The 19930-nt window shown below is 48.8% G+C and overlaps 1 protein-coding gene across 1 annotated transcript in view; it reads right to left on the bottom strand.

Annotated features, from left to right (window-relative positions):
• LINGO1 (leucine rich repeat and Ig domain containing 1) overlaps positions 1–19930 on the bottom strand; it is a 225741-nt gene that overhangs the window by 187688 nt on the left and 18123 nt on the right. The window contains exon 2 of the mRNA XM_079769708.1: positions 1257–1371. The gene's annotated coding sequence lies outside the window, so the exon portion shown is untranslated. The remainder of the gene's footprint in view (positions 1–1256; positions 1372–19930) is intronic.

The following is a 19930-nucleotide window of genomic DNA, read 5'->3' as shown; positions in this document are numbered from 1 at the left end:
GAACAGCCTCCTCTCTGAGTTAGCTCCTCTTCTTGCTCCCTGCCCGCTGAGCCTCCACAATGCCAGCCACCTGGGCAGTGGGGGAGGCTGCTGTGGCCCCTGCTGAGGGCGGGGGTAGGGCCTGGCCACCCTGCCTCCTTGCCTTCCCTGCCCCAGGTCCTACCATCACCCTGGCTACCTCAAAGACAACCCTGACTGCATCCTCTCTCCCCATCTCTCAGCGGCAATTGCAGGTTAAACTTGAGGGGCTAATTAGCTGCGTATTACACCTGGGACTGATGAGCAGGAATATGTTGTTGGAGGTAACTGGACTTAAAGCAAGGCCTAGTGCCTAGAAAGCAAACCCAGCTGTCAGCTCCCTGCCACACCCCCACCAGCTTCCTGGCTGAGAGGACAGTGTCAGTTGAGCCTCAGCCACACCCACCGACACTGTCACCCCTCCTTGAGGAGGGTTGGAGGTCTGCGGCCCTGCTGAACCGCCGGGTCTTCTTTACAGGGGGTTGTCCCCGATAAAGGTGAGAAGTCACTTGTCCAAGTTCACAAGCAAGCTGGGGTCAAGCCAGGCAGCAACCTAGCTCCCACTCCTTCCCCCCTTCCCATCTCTTCGGGACTTACTGTAGTTTCTCCACATTCTCTCACATGGGACATGGAGTGGGAGGGCCTGTCACCTCCCACATTCTGGGTGTCCTGCCCCTCGTGATACAGCCCAAGAGGCCATTTGCTCTGCTCACAAAGAGCCAAGGTCACCTGGCTGCCAGTGCTGCCACATATACATACATGGGGCTGTGCTTCATCCTGCCTGGACAGTGTCTGGACCTGCAAATCTCGTTAAACCCCACACATCAAAGCCAGCCTCTTAACAGTTTCTTGGACCCTGATTGTCTCAGTCCACCTGTTCACACTCCCTCCTAACCTGGAGTCATGCACACATTTTATCAACAATGTGACAGAACCAAGGGCAGACTCCTTCAGCTCACCATTAGAGACATCCCACACCACACAGGAACCCATTAGCTGGCAAGTCCATGAAACCTTGTTGCTCAGAAGAATGCCCCAGGTTTCTGAGCTGGCTTCCAGAGCCCTGGTATAGGAAGGGTTAGTGGGAAAGGGCACTACACCATCAAGCCTCCTAGACTGGACTTCATGAGGGAAGGGAGGGAGGGACGCACTCCCAGAAAGACTATCCCCGAATGGCCTCTCTATAGCCTCTCCCTTGGGGATCCCACTCTACCCAGTGGCCCAGAATGGTTTCTTACCTCAGGTCGGGCAGGCATTTGGGGAGTGCAGCTGGGCTGGGTGTCAGCCTGGGCTTGACTCAGTTGCCCTCTTTGCCCATGGGCACCAGAGCCTCAGAGCTGTGGGCACAGGAAGCTGTGAGAGAAAGAGGAGATGAGCTGTCAGCTGAAACAGGACAGCAGGGGGAAATTCTGGGGAGCAGTGTGGGGCTATGCATACAGTTGGTCTGATTCCACCTGGCTGGGTAATAAACACTCATCCATCTTTCACACACACACACAATAAACACTCATACCTCTCTTTCACACACACACTTCCTCTTGCTGACACACTCACTGACACACACACACACACACACACACACACACACACACTCATGCCACAAGCTGGGACAAGTTGGGCCCTGAGAATGCTGGGTTTCTGGCCCCAGGCAGAGGGGGATCCGAATATGCTTCCCCACCCACTGGCTCTATGACCTTGGGAAGATAAGTCTCAGAGCCTCACTTCTCTCATCCATAACATGGGGATACCATTCTGCCTGCCAGGGCTGCTAGGAAGATAAAAAGAGAGAAGGGACTTGTAACCTGGCACACAGTAGGTATCCGGCCACCACCAGGGCCTGCCTTCCTTCCCAGCTCGGCCTCAGGCAGCAGGCCCCTTGGGGCTGGCTCTTGAGGGGGAGCAGACAGAGCTCGTGGGATGCCTACCAGGTGCCTGAGCCTCTGCCTCATGGTTCCCCAGGATGTCTGCAGCTCTCACCCGTCCAGCCCTCCCTTCCCAGCATCTTCCAGTTTATAGTTTATTCCTTCACTACACATTCTCCAAGGGTAACTTGGGACCCACCCACCACCCCACCACCCACCTCCGTTGGGGGAGAGGACACTAGAGAGTCCTGTCTCACTGGCAACAGACATGAGGCTGAAAGTTTGCTGGCTGTGCAGCCCTGGGCAAAACTTCCCCAGCTGAGCTTCAGTTTCCCCAATCTCTTAAACAAAGACCCAAATCCCCTTCTGAGTTGTTGCCAAGAGGTTCCAATCTGATCAGCATTTCTCAAAGTGTGAGACGCATGCCAGTGGGCGTGCACAGGCAAATTTTTCGTTCCATAGGTATGTGTTTATTTTTGTGTGTATTAAAACAAGTTGACAGGCACATCACAGCTGTGACTTCATAGATGTATGGCTTGGGGAGTGCCCAGTAATCCACCTTCAAACGGGAGTCATTGCACAGAGGAGGATTAGCAGATATGAGTGCAGGTGGTGCCCAGAGGTGGTGGTGAAAGGCAACCGTGGAAAATTGGCATTTAGCCCAGGCCTGGCTCCCGGCAGCCCTCACGAGAATGAGCAGCTCACTCTCTCCCTGGAAGACCAGGCCAGCCCCTCTTTTCCCTCTTCATTCCCCACATGGCACATCAGCACAGGCCCAGGTCCCCAGGGGGAGTCACAGGGCCTTCCACATGGGATGGATGGAGCTCAGAGACGGCTGCCATAATGTGGGCAGATGATGGCAAAGGCCTCTGACTCCCTTCCAAAACCAACATCCTATCAAGACTAAGGTGCAAATTGGTGGAATTTCTAGGCACATGGTAGGTGAAGATGGAGGGATTCTTTAGAGGCAAGGGTATCCTTGTTTCACGAGCACAATCTTCTCCTCTAAAAAGGAGGTAGAGACATGGGCACTGAGCAGGTTCTAGGGCCTACCTTGGCCTTCCCGTCCTGACAACAGAGCCACAAAGCAGTGTGGACCCAGTAAGAGAGGGCCTGCCTAGTCCACAGTGCACCAGTCCCAAACTATTCCCCAGGGTTGCCTCCTAATAGCTGCTGATCCTCAAGAACAGGACAGGACTCAATGGTACCAACCTAAACAGAGGGATAGCCAGAGCCTGGGCAGTTCCTCAGGCCTGGGTCCTCCAGGCCAGAGCTACCTAGGCAGTGTCCTTGGTGATAGCCCAAACTGGCTCCTGGTAGACAGGCACAAGCTAACCAGGCCCAGGCCAACAAGGCAGCCCTGTCCTGGCAGGATTCCTAACCACCTGAGCCTAGTTCCACGTAAGCCAGCAGGGCAAGCCATCCCCACAGCACCACTCCAAGCCCCCAAGATAATGAATGGGCTTCCCACTCCCTTCTCCCACACTTTTCTTAAGCTCCCCCACTCTCCTCAACAGCATCCCATGGAGTTGCTATGGGAATGGGACCCCAGGCAGAACATAATGATTGGGGGCAAGGGAGGAGACACAAGTAGAGCCAGTAGCTCTCCCAGACAAGGCCTTCATGTGTGCCAAGTTCCAGGAAGGACATGAAATCCCACCTGCAGGCCTCAGGGCCAAGTGGGTGAAGAAAATCACAGCCTGCCCTCCTGCCCTCCTGGCTCCTTCCCCCTGAGTGGAGTCCACAGGTCTGGAAAGCTGATGCCTGTATGTTCAACAGCATTACCATGTGCCCTGGGGAGCGTGGGACTTCCAGGGACACTGCTATCACATGATACTGCCAGAGTAGGTTCATATTGTGTGGTGCTGGCACCCAGTAGGTGCTCAGTGACACTGTGATCAAAGAGTATAGTGCTGGCAATTTACAATAGCTAAGATTTGGAAACAGCCTAGGTGCCCGTCAGCAGATGACTGGATCAGAAAACTGTGGTACATCTACACAATGGAATACTATGCTGCCATAAAAAAGAAGGAATTCTCATCATTTGCAGCAACCTGGATGGAATTGGAGAATATTATACTAAGTGAAATAAGCCAGTCAATGAAAGAAAAATACCACATGATCTCACTCATTTATGGATAATAAAGAACATTATAAACTGATGAACAAAAAGATAGTTACAGAGACATTAAAGCAACAAACAGACTTTCAAATTACAGGGGGAAAGTTAGGGAGAGGGGGGGTAGATAAGAAATCAAACGAAGGACTTGTATGCATGCATATAAGCATAAACAATGGACGCAAAACTCTGGGGGGTGAGGGCATGTGTGGGTGTGGGGTGGGGGGGTAATGGTAAGATATGTACACATATAATACCTCAATAAAAAAAAAAGAGTATAGTGCTGGCATGTGTGTGTGTGAGAGAGAGAGAGAGAGAGAGAGAGAGACAGAGAGACAGAGAGAGAGACAGAGAGAGAGAGAGACAGCGACATGTGCCTACTCTGGTCAACACAGTCACAAAATCACAGAGCTTGAGAGACCCACTCCCACTGTACAGATGGGGAAGCTGAGGCCCAACGAGGGGTGGGGACACCCCACAAATCAACCAAAAAGTCAAACCCAGAACCCAGGTCTCCTCTTCCCCAGACCTGAACTCTTGACCCAACACACCCCCCCCAGCTCTTCCTTTCTTCCTTCCTTCGTTCCTTCCTTTCTTCCTTCGTTCCTCCCTCCCTCCCTCCCTCCCTCCCTCCCTCCCTCCCTTCCTTCCTTCTTTTCTTCTTTGCTACCAGTTTGTACTTGATGATTAGGATTAAAAAATGTAAAGGACGTCACTCCTGCCTGCCTAAAGCTCAGAGAGAAGTAAGGCCATTGTGGTCAGAAGGAGGATGCTGGGACAAAAGTCCAGGGGGCTGCAGGAGCCCAGGGAAATTTACTCCAAAAACTGTGGTTATGCATTTCTGAGCCATGCTTCAAAGAGTCCTCAGGATTTCCCTGACTTGTCTCCCATCTGCTCTATCAGCCCACACAGGGAGGCCTCACCTCCAGGAGGTAAAGGGAAGGGAGAAGTCCCCATCAGCAGTCCAGCCCCTAGAAATGAGGAACCATGAGGAGGAAAGTGCCCTTGACTGCCCTCCCCTCCGCCAGGTTCAGCACCTTCCTACATTGTTCATTCTTTCCTCCTGTGAGTCAGACATTGTCCTTGACCTGGGGCAGGACAGAGAACAACTGAGCCCTAGTCATCAGTCTTTACTTTATGGAACTCAGGTCCCCATCTCTTTGTCAGCTGCTTGCAAATTCTGTCCTGCAGTATTTTTTTTTTTTATCTGTTTCTTTTGGTGTGGGGTTTAGTACTGAGAGGGCAAAAGAAGACACCTTCCAGAGCTGGGCTTGGAAGACCCGCCCGCCAGCCTCTCCTCTATCCCACATGGGCCATGACTCCTAGCAGCTGATACAGACTCTCAGGACCTATTTTGCACAGGTGGAAAACAAGACCCTGAGAGGTAACCAGGTGGACCCCAGGTTGCTCAATGCTGAGAAGGCAGGAGTGTGGAGGAGGGGGACGGGGGAGTGAGGACCAAAGGGCGGGGTCAGGTCCAGGGCTGTGGAAGTGGTAGAAGGAGCTATCTGGAAAGACTTCCTGGTGGAGGAGGAACTTGCATTGGCTCAGATCCTGCTTTCCGACTCCTGGAAGAAAATGTGTTTCTCTGAGAGAACTGGGCCAGGGCCTGCACCAGCAGTCCATGTGATTTGGGGCTAGAGAGGCAGATGGAACGTGAGGGGCGGATGCTCTGTGACAACCACCATCCCATCCCAACCCACTGAGGGTTGCCACAGCTGCCATTTCACATCCCTCACATCCCACTGCCCAGTGGGAAACCAGCCGAGGATGGAAAACAGGAGGAACACAGAAAGGAGGGGCAAAACACAAAGGACAGACAGAGGCCCAAAGAAAGACAGAGCAACTGCAACTCCAAGCCAGCCAGAGGGGGAGATGCAGAGATGAAAATGGAATATTAGCAGGTGGGCCAGTCCTCCTCCCCGAGTCAGTACTGCAGCTTCCAGGAGGAGCCTACAAACCTGGGCTTTGCAAAGATTTTTCAGCAATAAAATTCTTATTTGAAATGAAACTGTATGCAGTGGGAGAAGCCTTTCTATGCCAGACATTAAATCCAGAAGGCATACAGTGAGGATTTAATATATCAGACTACACAAACACATATAACATCTGTACAGCAAAAAGACACTATAAACAAAGTTAAGGGCAAGTGAGACATTGCAAGAACATACCACTAATATACAAAGAGCCCCTACAAATCAATAAGGAAAAAGACAAAAGAAAAGAAAAATTGGCAGCGAATTAGAAACCCACAGAAGAAGAACTAAATTGGCCAATTTGAGTATATGAAAAGATGTTCTACCTCACTAGCAATCAGGGAAATACAATGAAAATTACACAATACCATTGTTTTGCCCATCAGATTGGGAAAAAAATAAATTGATAAATAACAACCAGTGCTGACAAGGATATGGGAGAATGAGGGCTCAGGAATTGGCTCTACCTTTGGAAAGGTAATTTGGCAATACTGAATAACATTTTAAACCCACACACCCTACCACCTAGTAACCTCACTTCTAGGAGCTCTCCTAAGGAAATGACAGCACAGGCACTCACACATAAGCATTCAAGAATGCTCATAGCAGTGTTACTGGTAATAGTAGAAAAGAAATCAGAAATGGCTTAAATGTTTGTCAGTAAGAGACTGTTCAAATAAAATACAGTATATCCATGCTATGGAACAGTCTTCAGCCACTTGACAGAGGGAGGCACCTCTATGTATAACAATATGAAAAATAACAAGCTGGACAATATACTTCAGAATGAGCCCATCTTTATAAATAAGTTTGTTGGTATATGCCCCAAAAGGCAATATCCAGATGTTACAGTGAACACCTCCTAGAGGGGGACAAGAAGACTTTCATGGTCTCCATTATCCACAAATATGTTTTTGGATTTTCCTTTGTAACCAGCAAAATCAGTAAAGAGTTAATGGGTTGTTTTTTCCTTTAAATCCTGCCCAGACCCTAATATAAAATGCATACCTAAGCAGCCCTGTTACGGTTGAAAGGAAAGAGGTCCGTCCAGGCTACCCCAAGGCCCCTAGAGCTCTAACACCAGGTGAGGAGCCTCCCTGTGCTGGAGAATGTGGAGTCACACTGCTGCTCCTCCAAACCAAGGCCATGACAGGAGATGGCCATGGTCACACAGGCAATCCAGACTGGCTAAGGCTAAAGCTAGGGCCTCTGACTCCCCTGGACTGGGATGCAATGTTTCCTTAGGCATCCAGAAAACACTGGGATATCACAATCTTGAGAAACCTTAGGCTGAGGCTCAGGGGAGCCCCGGGGTGATGAGGGCAACATGGGAGGGGGCTTTGGGACTCAGCTCTGAACTCTTACAGGGCTCTGGTGCTGGAGAAGAAGAGGGAGAGAGAGGAGGGGGAAAAATAACAGAGAAGTTGGGATGTGTTTCTCTCTGTGAAGACAAAGGGTGGATGCCAGAAGAGGGGACTGGTGTATGCAGCTGTTGGTGTTCAGAGAGAGAGAGGGCTCATGTGGGTCTGGGGAGGTGAACTGTGGAGGTGGTGTGTGGAAGTGTGTCTGTATCCAGGGGAGAGTGAGTGCATGTGCATGTATGTTATCACTTCCAGGGATGAGAGTAAAGAGGTAGTGTGTCGAGGGACAGGAGACCCAGGAGGCGTGTGTGTTAGGAAATAAGGGCAGCCAGCACACCTGAAGACAGGCCAGGAACAGGTGACAAATTCCAGTGATCCAACCCCAACAGGCACTTAGCCTCATGCCTGACCCAGTGCTTCCCAATACTACCCTCCAGTTAGACCAGGCGCCCGTCCTCCTTGACAGAGAAAGGTCCCCAAGCCTTTGCACTTGCGGTTCTCTCTATGAGGGTGCCCTCCCTCCTTGACCGGGCCCCAAAGTCCTCCAAGAGGCTTCTTCTGACCCAACCCCACACCTCTCCTTCCAGGCTGAATCGGGAGCCCCGCTGCAATCCCCACCCTGTGTCACCTCTGTCCTGCCCTAACCCCGAAGCTCTGAGTGCTGACAGGTGAGGGGTGGGCCTTATTCTTTTCTGCACTCAGAGCTTGTCACAGAGGAGGCATCGAAAATGAAAGGTTGTGTCCCATGCCCAGCTCAAATCGGGACCCGGGTAACAGACAGAGACTTGGCTGACAGCAGCTGCCCTCTCACTGCAACAAGACTTATTTGAGTTGTCTTGTACCCATGGTGTGGGGAAGTGGGTTTACAATATCTAAATCCAGCCTACCACCAGGAATGCTCAGGGCCTACTCAAGAAGGCAAATAATCCTTTCCACTAATATTTACAGGGTAAAATAAGATTGTTGTTAGAGTATTAAATTTGACAGTAAAATAGTAGTCGAGTGTTCAGGCTAATTTAAATTGGCTAATTGAAATAAGCGAATATTCTAGAAAAATTAATTGTACTGGATAAAAAGCAGTTCCTAAAGTGTTAACTAAAATTTTTATTGGTAGTGAACTCATGATAAAATTGCATAACATGTAATGAACCTAAAGCAGTCACATTATAGTGCAAAAAATTAAAATTTAAAAGCTATCAAGACTACATTATAAAATTTTCAAAAGCCTCCTAATATTTAAATCAAAAAAGGGGAGATAGTAGAAGAATATCATGTAAGGAAAAATATCTGGTAAGTAAATTACATCTAGAAAATTTATACTTTAGAAAATTAATTGTAATGCTAACAGCAAGACACCCATGAAAAACACACATGGTGTCAAAACAAGCCAGAGGAAAATCATTTGGGCAAAAAATGAAAAAGGATCCCAAGTCAAATTTATAGAAAATATTCCTTTATTAACTTTTGGTGGAGAATATATTTGTATATTTTCAGAAAACAACTCCGAGACCATGTGGATTCCGGCAACAGAGAGGAATCGACAGGACTACTCCAGCCATGAAGACAGAAGAGAAGCAGTCCAGAGATGGAAGACACTGACGTCGCCTTGCCATACTAGCAGTCAGCAGCTGTGCATCCCTGCAGGTTGCCCAGGACTAAACCCGAAAGGGTCGAACCTGCATTACCACCATTTGTCCACCATCCAGAACTGAAATATCATTGCTGTTATGTACACATAAGGAACTGTTTGACATTGAAATTGGGTCTCAAAAGAACTGTTGGCCCAGAAAGAAACTCACTACAGATTGATTCATTTGCCTTTCAGCATAACCATTATTGCTTGTCTCATTTTTGGTTCTTATAAGTGTATTTCTAGTAGCACATGATCTCACTCATCTAGGGGAAATGATGAACAACATAGACTGATGAACAAGAACAGACCCAGAAACCAGGATGCATGGATCAGACTGTCGGGCCTCGGAGGGAGGGTAGGGGAGGATGGGGATAAAGGGGAGAGATCAACCAAAGGACTTGTGTGCATGCATATGAGCCTAACCAGTGGTTAAGGACAACAGGGGGTTGGGGGCATATGTGGGGAGGGGTGTGGGCTGGGAATGAGGGGATGAGGACAAATATGTGATACCTTAATCAATAAAGAAATTTAAACCAAAAAAATAATTAAAAAAATAAAAGCATTAGAACAAAAAAAATAGTATATTTGCTGAACAGAAAAAAAAAAAAAAAAGAAAATGAAAAGTTGAGGAAAGAATGAGTGGATTATCACAGCACTTGACCCCTAGCCAGGGACACAGTGTGACCTTCATAAGGCAACAGAGCATGGCCTGGGGCCTGAGATGCCTAGCTTCCTGTCCTAGGTCAGCACGACAGGTACCATTAGCCATGTCACTTGGAAAATTATTAACGCAGGAGTTCCTAACTCAAGTCTCCAGTGAGGGGGACTTAGGAGGTCTGTGAGCACTAATGTACATTTATGCACGTGGTGGGGAGGAGATATAACTGTTTCAGATTCAGAACCACAGAGCAGGAAAGAACAAGGCTATCCCCCAGGAGAGAAGATTCAGGGGCCCATCTCTGCTTGCACATCAGGGGACTATTGGAAGGCAGGGACCAGTATAGGTTCTGAGCTCCAAGCCCCAGCCAGGACCCCTGAGCAGGGAAGAGCTGTCCAAGATGGTGCCGCCTTGTGGGGATGAGCCAGAGCACAGCTGGATGAGTGGCAGCCCTGAGTCTCACTCTTGGACTCTCTGGGTCTCAGTTTCCCCACCTTACAGCCCAGGACTACACAAAGGGACCCCTGTGAATCCATCCTGAGTGTGTGAAAGCACTAGGCCACGCAGGGCTGAGGCTATAGGCACAGTCCTTACGTTTGGGCAGTCCTCCCGCCTGTGGTGGCCTGCGGCCCTCTTCCCTCCGGGAGTAAAGGAAAGGCTGCCCTAGCTGCCCACACCGCTAACCGGGCCTGCTTCAGTGCTGCAGTCACCGCCTCCCACGTGATGGTGACTCGGAGAACACGGGAGCAAGAGGTTTCATTGAGTCTGGACTGGGGTCAAGGCAGTCCAGGAGCTGAACAGAAGCACTTGAGCAGGGCTGGCTGGCAGGCAGGCCAAGGCCACATGAGCTCCGTGATTCCCCCAAAGTCTCAACCCCTCCAGAGCCTCTCCCAGTCTGACCTGTGGAAACCGAGGTACAGAGAGAGCCCTCTGTCCTGGGTCGCACAGGGAGTTAGTAGCAGATCTGGGCCAGGATCCCAGGCTTCCTGGCTGGGCTTATACTCTGGACACCTCACCACCTCAGGTGATGCTGCACGCCTCAGCACCCCTAATCCTTCCAGAAAGAGGTGGCTTGCACTGGGATTCCAACAGATGGATTCAAGCAGAGGCCTGCTATGTCCCCCAGGATCTAGCCACCCTGAGCCTCAGTTTCCTCCTCTCTAAAAGAGAGGTACAAACACTGCCCTCCGATGCCTGTGTAGGGATTATAAGAGCACAGAAGTCTAGTCTGCTTAGAGCAGAACACAGGCCTCAGTTTTCCCATCTCTAAGTGAAAAGATTACCCTGAGAATTCCCCAGGCCCCAGAGCCTCTGATGCTTTACGGGAAGCCTGTTCCGTGCCCAGCCCATGCCCATCTCTCTGGGAGACAAGCTGCAGGACAGAGAACAGGGCCTGCCCTCGGGGAGCGCCCTGCTGGTCTGCAGATAGGAATGGTGGCCCTGACACAAAGGCTATTTAGCAGAGCTGGGAGTGAAAGCGCCTATGGCAGGGCTCCCAAAATGGTGCCCTGTGCCTCCACATTGCCAGTCCCACCACTCCCTACCGCACCACACCAAGCCTGCTCCACTCACTACCTGCCTGTCCCCTGTAGGTGACGGGTTTGTACCCCTGCTCCAGGGAAAACCCAGTGTGAGCTGAGCAGTGATACAGGAAGGCTTCCTGGAAGAGACAGGACAAAGAGGGTCAAGTTCATACAGGTGCCTGAATACCCAGTTGAGGAATTCGGGCCCTGAGAAGCCACTGGCAGTTTCATAAGTGCCCCTTCCCCCTTGGGCAGGGATGCGTGACCCCACCCGGGACTGGCTCAGAGCTGTGTCTCCAGCAGAAGGCTTGAGGTGGAGGGGGAGCTGGGCGTGAGGCCCTATCCACCCCTCCTCCCCAGCCAAGGACTGTGCCGCCATCCCAGAGAACTCAGTCCTGGTCAATAGTGCCCGGGTCTCATTGAAAACAGCTTTGCCGCTGGCGAGTGCTATCTGGCCAGGGAGGGCTCCCCAACAGATTAAGAGCAGTGCCAGCCCAGACTCATTGGTATTCTGGTCTGGCTGCCGGCTTCAATATGGCTGGGAGACGCAAGGGCAAAGGCGCCCCTCGGAGAACACCCAGCGATAATTCCTCTCCAATTCCAATTTATTTTCTCTCATTATGCTTCTGAAAAGCCCCACGCTCTACAAACAGGGAGGGAGCACAGGGCTCCGAAGGAGAGGGGAAGGGAGGAGATGGCTGGGGGTGACGAGGACGTAGTAAAGGTGATGTGGGCAACTGGCTAGAGGCCCCGTGTCCTGGATCCTAATCCTACCCCATCTCCACCTGCCTGTAGGACCCTGGGCAAACTTGGCCTACACCTGTCAGTGGGGAATGGCACCCCGCTGTGTCTGCTCTGTCCACCTCAGGGGACTGTTTCCAAGATCTACTAAGGGTCATAGGCGAGGGACTTTACACACTGTGAAGGAAAATACACCTTAAGTCGACCCCCATCCCAGGGTCCAGGGAAGGCCTGAAGCCACAGAGCAAGGAGATGAGATAAGCACCAGGATTTGGATCATCCTCCCACTCCCATCTTGTCTGTCTCAACTCACATCCTCCCTTCCCCCACAAGCTCACCTGAGACCAGCCTCCCAGCCAGCATGCCCCCTCCAGCACTCCCTGCTGTGGAGCCAGAGGGGTCATCCCCACATGTCCTCTACTCAGAAAACTTCCTTGGAACCAACTCAGGCCCATCTGGGCAGCCTCACCTCCTCCCTGGCCGGACCCCACCCACAGCTCCTCTCACCTTTGCCCATGCTATCTCCTATCTGGAATTCCCTCCTCCTTGGCCCCAGCTCACCTGTCAAACTCCCTCTTCATGAAACAATCCAAGTTCTCCTCTCCTGCAGCTTTTCTGACTCCCCTGGCTCTCCCTGCTCTGTGCTCCTAAGTACCAAGTACCCACCTATATTATGACTTAGTAACACAAAAAGCTATTTTAGGTTTTCCTGATGCTGCAGTTCCTGATTAATCCCCACAGCAAACAAAAGGAAGAGATTATTAAATTAAAAGACAGACAATAGTGTGGTGAAGGCCTGTGGGGGACAGGTGCAGGGTGGAGGGGTCAATGGGGGAAAGAGGGAGACATCTGTAATAGTTTGAACAATAAAGATACATTTTTTAGAAAGACAGATGCTTCCTGTTTCCAGCTGGAACCTCCAGCCTGAGCCAGAGGATCCACTAGAGGGGGCTCCTGCTCAACCACCTGCCCAGCTCCAGATCACTTATCCTTCCTATCCCATCTCTGCCGGGCCTGGGCTGACACCTGCAGCCCCCCTCCTAGATCACAGGCCTCCTCCCCGAGCCCTCTGCTACGTGACCTTGGACAGGACAGGCCACCTCTCAAGCCTCAGTCTCCACATCTGTCATCATCCTCATCTCTCAAGGATAAAATGAAAGAAATATGTGACCACTTAGGTTAGATAAACATTGTCTCTTATTTTTTAGAGATGGATGCTGAAATATTTAGGAGTGAAATTCCATGATGTCCATAATGTACTTTCAAATAGCTCAGGAAAAAAAGATATAGCAAAATGTCAACAATTGCTAAATCTAAGTGAGGGTACCCTAGCCAGTTTGGCTCAGTGGATACAGCATCAGCCCACAGACTGAAAGGTTGCAGGTTAGATTCTAGTCAAGGGCACATAACTCCGTGGCAGGCATAATCCCCAGCTCTGACGCAAGAGGCAGGCAACTGATGTGTCTCTCTCACATCAATATTTCTCTCTCTGTCTCTCCCCCTCCCTTCCACTCTCTCTAAAAATCAATGGAGGAGAGAACAAAGATGGCAGTGTAGGTAACTGCCTGCACTTGCTGCCTCCCACAACCACATAAAAATTACAACTAAAATACGGAACAACCATCATTCAGAACCACCTGAAAGCTGGCTGAATGGAAGTCCTACAATTAGAGAAGTAAAGAAGAAAGTACATCGAGAAAGGTAGGAGAAGTGGAGGCACCGAACGGGCTGGTCCGACACCCACATGTGCCATTCTTTAAATTAGGAGGGAGATCATCTCTGCAGAGGCCACCCATGCAGAGCAAGGGGTCCCAGCCCCACACCAGAACTGCAGCCTAGGGTTCCGGGGCTGAGAAGAAAAGTCCCCCTAACTATGGGCTGGTTTTCACAGCAGGGATTGTGGCTAAATGACATGGAGGCTGCTGGAGACCCAGGTGTTCCTTTTAAGGAACCAATGCACAAACTTCCTCGGACTCTGAGCTCTAGCACAGAGCAGCTTTGGGAGACCCAGACACATACAGGGAGAAACTGGATTGTCTGGCATCTGGGCAGGAACTCGGAAGCAGCTTTCTCACAGTCAGGGTTGCTTGCAGGGGTCATTGTTCCTGTGCTGGGACCTCCCCTGTCCCAGAGCTGACCGGCAGGGCCATATCTGGCACATACTGTTTGCTCCATAAGCCTGGCACATACTGTTTGCTCCACCCTAGTGATTCCCTGAGACCCTGCCCCATCCAATTTGCAGCCCCACCCAAGTTGTTTGCAGCAGCTTTTCCATATGAATGGTCTGTCCTGGCTCAGGCTTCAGACTTTCCTAAAATCTCTCAAACAAGCTGCAGCTGGTGTCAGCAGGCCCCAAACCTATTAATAAAAGGCCCAAGACCCGGCACTAGTACCAGCCTGCCTTGCTTCACAGCTGGGCCTCACCTGGGCACCTCCAAGACCAATACAAATAGCAGCTGTCTGCAGATCTCTCTGTCACTCCTGCCAGTTGGCTCCAGGCAGTGGCTGACTTTACTCCTCCCTGGAGGCCCCAGAGCCAGTGCACCAGTGGACAGCTTCAGACTATACCAGATTACAACTCTTCACATCCATAAGCAATACACTCAAGACACAGACTCAATGAGCACCAAAGCCCTACTGAAGCAAGTCCTGCTCCATAGGGGTGTTTCCTGCACAGCAGCCCCACTGTAGCCACAGCTGGTCCTCACAGCCAATTGGCCTGGAGGTCAATTCCTCCCAGTGATGCCAACAGCACTCAAGGCTCAACTATAAGACTGTGCACACAGCCCACACAGGGGCACACCTAGAGTGCCCAGCTCAGTACTACACAAGGCCACTCTACCAATTCCAGGAGACATAGCAGGTCTACCTAATACATAGAAACAAACACAAGGATGCAGCCAAAATACAGAGAAAAAGAAACATGTCACAAATGAAAGAATTGGAAGCAAGCAAATTACTGGATACAGAGTTCAAAACCATGGTTATAAACTAACTCGAGGACCTTCATGAGAGCTTCGCGAATCTTTGTGAGAATGCTGAAGACATGAAAAAGGACAATCTGAAATTAAGCATACACTCACTAAAATAAAGAATAATTTACAGGGATTCAACAGTAGAGTAGAAGATCCTGAGAATCAAATAAATGATTTGAAATATGAGGAAGCACAAAACACCCAATCAGAAGAACAGAAAGAAAAAAGAATCCAAAAATATGAAGACAGTGTAAGTAGCCTCTGGGACAACTTCAAGAGTACCAACATTCTCATCATGGGAGTGCCAGAAGGAGAAGAGAAAGAGCAAGAAATTGAAAACCTATTTGAAGAAATAATGACAGAAAACTTCCCCTACCTGGTGAAAGAAATAGATTTACAAGTCCAGGAAGTGCAGAGAATCCCAAACAAGAGGAACCCAAAGAGACCCACACCAACACACATCATAATTAAAATGCCAAAGGTTAAAGACAAAGAGGGAATCTTAAAAGCAGCAAGAGAAAAGCAGTTAATTTCCTAAAGGGAGTGCCCATACTACTGTCAGCTGATTTCTAAACCAAAACTTTGCAGGCCAGAAGGGAATGGCAAAAAATCTTCAAAGTGATGAATAGCAAGGACCTACAACCATGATTACTCTACCCAGCAAAGCTCTCATTTAGAACTGAAGGTCAGATAAAGAGCTTCACAGACAAGAAAAAGCTAAAGAAGTCCATCACCACCAAACCAGCATTACATGAAATGTTGAAGGGTATTCTTTTCTTTTCTTTTTTAATATATTTTATTGATTTTTTTTTTTACAGAGAGGAAGGGAGAGAGAGAGGGAGAGAGAGTCAGAAACATCGATGAGAGAGAAACATCGATTCAGCTGCCTCCTGCACAATCCCTACTGGGGATGTGCCCACAACCAAGGTACATGCAGTTGACCAGAATCGAACCTGGGACCCTTCAGTCCAGAGGCCAACGCTCTATCCACTGAGCCAAAGTGGTTAGGGCTGAAGGGTATTCTTTAAGAAGAGGAAAAGAAGAAGAAAAGGGAGAGGGGAGAAAAAATGGCAGCTGAATAGGCAGACATGTCGTGCACCTCATCTCTGGACCAGACTGGAAATACAACTAAATTGGAGAACATCCACCTGGGAATTAACAAATTAGGCCTAGCTGAGGAGGCAACTTATAGCAAGGAAGGGCAGAAAGTGGCTGGAGACTGGTAGGAACAGTGTCCAGGGCTCGAGAGGGGTGGCAGGCTGGAGGGCCAAGAGGGAAAGAAGGAAGCTGCATTATGGGAGTATCAGTTCCCTCAGAAAAATAGAAGCCAAGCCCAGGCTGAGTACCAGAGCTGCATCCCTTGGCAACTGTGAAAAGGAAAAGCCTCAGGAGTGCTGGCTGCTGGAGACGCTGTGCCTTGAAAGGCAGCCCCCACTAAAGGCGGCACCTGAGAGCAGCACAGTGTTGGGGGGAGAGAAACCCACCGTTTCATTGTTGTTTTTGTTTTGTTTTTACTTTGTTTTTATTCTCTAAACCCAGAATACAGAACTTTCAATGGCAACCATTCACCTGAGGCTTTGGCACAGGGAGGAAGGCACGGACTTGAGGTGCCTGAGGAGAAGCTGGGGAGGGAAGCAGGGCAGAGAAAAGCAATAGCCAGGAGCCCTGCACTGGGACAGTCTTAGACTTCCAAACTTAAAAGTTCTTAGACTTCCAAACTTAAAAGCCCATTTCTCCCCAGAGAAGCTAGCCCCGCTCAGTAGCCTCAGGGCAAGAGATACAGCCTGCCACACCCTGCATTTTGAGCTTTACAGAGGAAACAAAGGCAGAGGCCAAACAAACAGGTCTGAATAGTCTCAAGGAGCCCTCAGTGACTCTGGGAACCAGACTGATAAAGCCTACAGGTTACCAGCCCACCCCATTGGTCTCCATACAAGGATCTCTGTCCAACCAAGGGTAGAGTAATATTTCGGGCCACTCATGGAGGAGTAGCTCTGGGACAGGAAAAACACCCATCATATTCCCTAAAAGCAAAATAGTACCAACCCCACCTAAAGCCCAGTAAGAAATAGACGCTTGGGTGATTAAGATTGACAGCTGGCAACAGGCAAAGAGGGCAGATTAGCCCTGCTTGCTTGAAGCCAAGGCCTGAGGAGACAGACACAAACAGAGGACCAGTGGATCACTGGGGGCTTCAAGCAGGGTGCTAAAAGCCAAAAGACAGTGCCTGACAATGGTTAGCACCTAAGTATCTAACAGGAATCCCAGAATTGGAAGACAGGACAGAAGAGTGGGGTCCTAAACTAGCTCCCATGGGGCATTAAAACTCAGCTGAAGTGAACATTTCATTTAAATTTTTTATTTTTTATTATTTATTTACTAGAGGCCCGGTGCATGAAATTTGTGCACGGGGGAGGGGAGTGTCCCTCAGCCCAGCCTGCACCCTCTCCAATCTGGACCCCTTGAGGGATGTCCGACTGCCCATTTAGGCTCTCACAATCCAGGACTACTGGCTCCCAACTGCTTGCCTGCCTGCCTGCCTGATTGCCCCTAACTGCTTCTGCCTGCCAGTCTGACCACCCCCTCACAACTCCCCTGCCACCCTGATCAACACCTAACTGCTCCCCTACTGGCCCAATTGCCCCAACTGCCCTCCCCTGCTGGCCTGGTCACCCCTAACTGCCCTCCCCTGCTGGTCTGGTCAGCCATAACTTCCCTCCTTTGCCAGCCTGGTCACCCCTAACTGCCCTTCCCTGCCAGCCTGATTACCCCTAACTGCCCTCCCCTGCAGGCCTGGTTGCCCCAAACTGCCCTCCCCTGCAGGCCTGGTCCCCCCCAACTGCCCTCCCTTGCAGCCCTGGTCACCCCCCAACTGCCCTCCCCTGCTGGCCTGGTCACCCCTAACTGCTCTCCCCTGCTAGCTATCTTGTGGTGGCCATCTTGTGTCCAAATGGGGGCAGCCATCTTTGACCACATGGGGACAGCCATCTTGTGTTTTGGAGTGATGGTCAATTTGCATATTACCTCTTTATTATATAGGATTATTTTACTTATTTATTTATTTTTGCACATTTTTCTTCCTCTCTTCTCTTTTCCTCCCATTTTTCTTCTCCTTTCTCTGCTTTAGTTTTTCTCTTACTTTTTTCTCCTTTTTAAAAATGGACCTTCTTTATCTGCTTTATTGATGTGTTATTATTCTAGTCTCTATTGGTTTGTTCATATATCTAACTTCCTCTTCCCTGCTCCTATTCCATTTGCCCTTTACTTTTCTTCACTACTCAATATTCTTTTCTCTCTTCTCTTGCTCTTTTCTTCTCCTAATTTAAAAAAAAAAAATTTTAATATATTTCTTTATTAATTTCAGAGAGGAAGGGAGAGGGAGAGAGAGATGGAAACATCAATAATGAAAGAGAATCATTGATCGGCTGCCACCTGCATGCCCCCTGCTGGGGATTGAGCCCGAAACCCAGGCATGTGCCCTTGGCCGTAATCAAACCTGGGACCCTTCATTCCATAGGCTGACATTGTATTCACTGAGCCAAACCAACTTAGGCTCTTCTCCTAATTTTTTAACTTGTTTCACTTCCTAAATGTAAGCCTATCTGCTCTCTCCTCTATTCTCTTTTTTAATTAAAAAAATTTTTTTTCTTCTTGTTTTCTCATTTCTTTTCTCCCTCCTCTATTCTAAACCATGGTCCTTCTCCTATTCATCCAATTCCTTAGCCTTATTTTCTTTATTTAAGCTCTGCTCCTATAGATTTTGCTCCCCTACCCCCCACCATTTTTTCTGGGTGTTTTTTATTTATGCTCTTTGGTTTATTTGTATGTTTTATTGTGTTTTCTCCCCATATTCTTTCTTTCTTTCTTTTTGTTTTCCTCTATCATTTTTTATTTCTTTTCTCTTTCCTAATTCTCTTTTCTCTGGTGGTCCCTTTTGTTGGGGTTATAGGTGTCTTGTTCACATTTGTGTTCTGTTCCTTCTGTGTTGTGTCTTGTCATGTTGTATTTTGTGCTTTTCACTCAGCACCTCTACAACAGCTGGCACAATGTGGTAGAGAGCAAGCCACATAATCAGACATCCTGAGAGGAGACTCCATCCAGGAATAGGACAATAACATTCAATAAACCAGCAGAACCCAAATATCTCAAGTAGGGGGCCTCCCTAGAACACCCAGTGCAGAAGACATGAGAGAATGCACCCCTTGGTCCCACAAAACATCTACTACATAAGACCAATTCAAAAAATCTGGGTGGCATAGCAGTTTAATCTATGCATAGAAACAATTACAAAAGAATAGCAAAATGGAGAGACAAAGAAACAACCCACAAATGAAAGAAAAGGAGTAATCACCAGAAAAGGAACTAAATGAAATGGAGGCAAGTTATTTGTCAGAGAAAGAATGCAGAGTAATGGTTATAAGGATGCTCAAACATCTAAATGGAAATTCGCCAACACGTGAGAGAATCAAGAGTAAATTTAAAATGACATAGCTGCAATAAAGAACATAATGGAAAGTTTCAACAGTAAACGAGAAGAATTTGAGGACCAAATCAGCAATTTAGAAGACAAGGTAGAAAAAAACATCCAAGCAGAGCAGCAACTGGAAAAAAAAAAAAACTTAAAAAGCAAGAGGAGAGTCTAGGGGAGCTTTGGGACAACACAAAACAACATCCACATAACAGGGATGACAGAAGGGGAAGCTGAGCAAGGAATAAAAACCCTGTTTGAAGAAATAATGACAGAATACATCCCTGATTTGGGGAAGAAAAATGTCATACAAGTCCAAGAAGCACAGAGTCCCAAATAAGATGAACCCAAAAAGACTGACATCAAGACACATCATAATTAAATTGTCAAATGTAAAAGACAAAGAGAATCATAAAGGCTTCCAGAGAGAGACAGAAAGTTACCTACAAGGGGTCTACCATTAGACTAACAACTGATTTCTCAACAGAAACAAATCAAACCAGAAGGGAGGGGAATGAAGTACACAAAGTGATGTAAAGCAAGAGACTGAATCCAAGAATACTCAAAATTGAAGGTGAAATAAGGAGCTTTGCAGA

The sequence above is a fragment of the Cnephaeus nilssonii genome, assembly GCF_951640355.1.
Source record: "Cnephaeus nilssonii genome assembly, chromosome: 4".
NCBI lineage: Eukaryota > Metazoa > Chordata > Mammalia > Chiroptera > Vespertilionidae > Cnephaeus > Cnephaeus nilssonii.
This window is presented reverse-complemented; position numbering and strand designations above follow the sequence as displayed.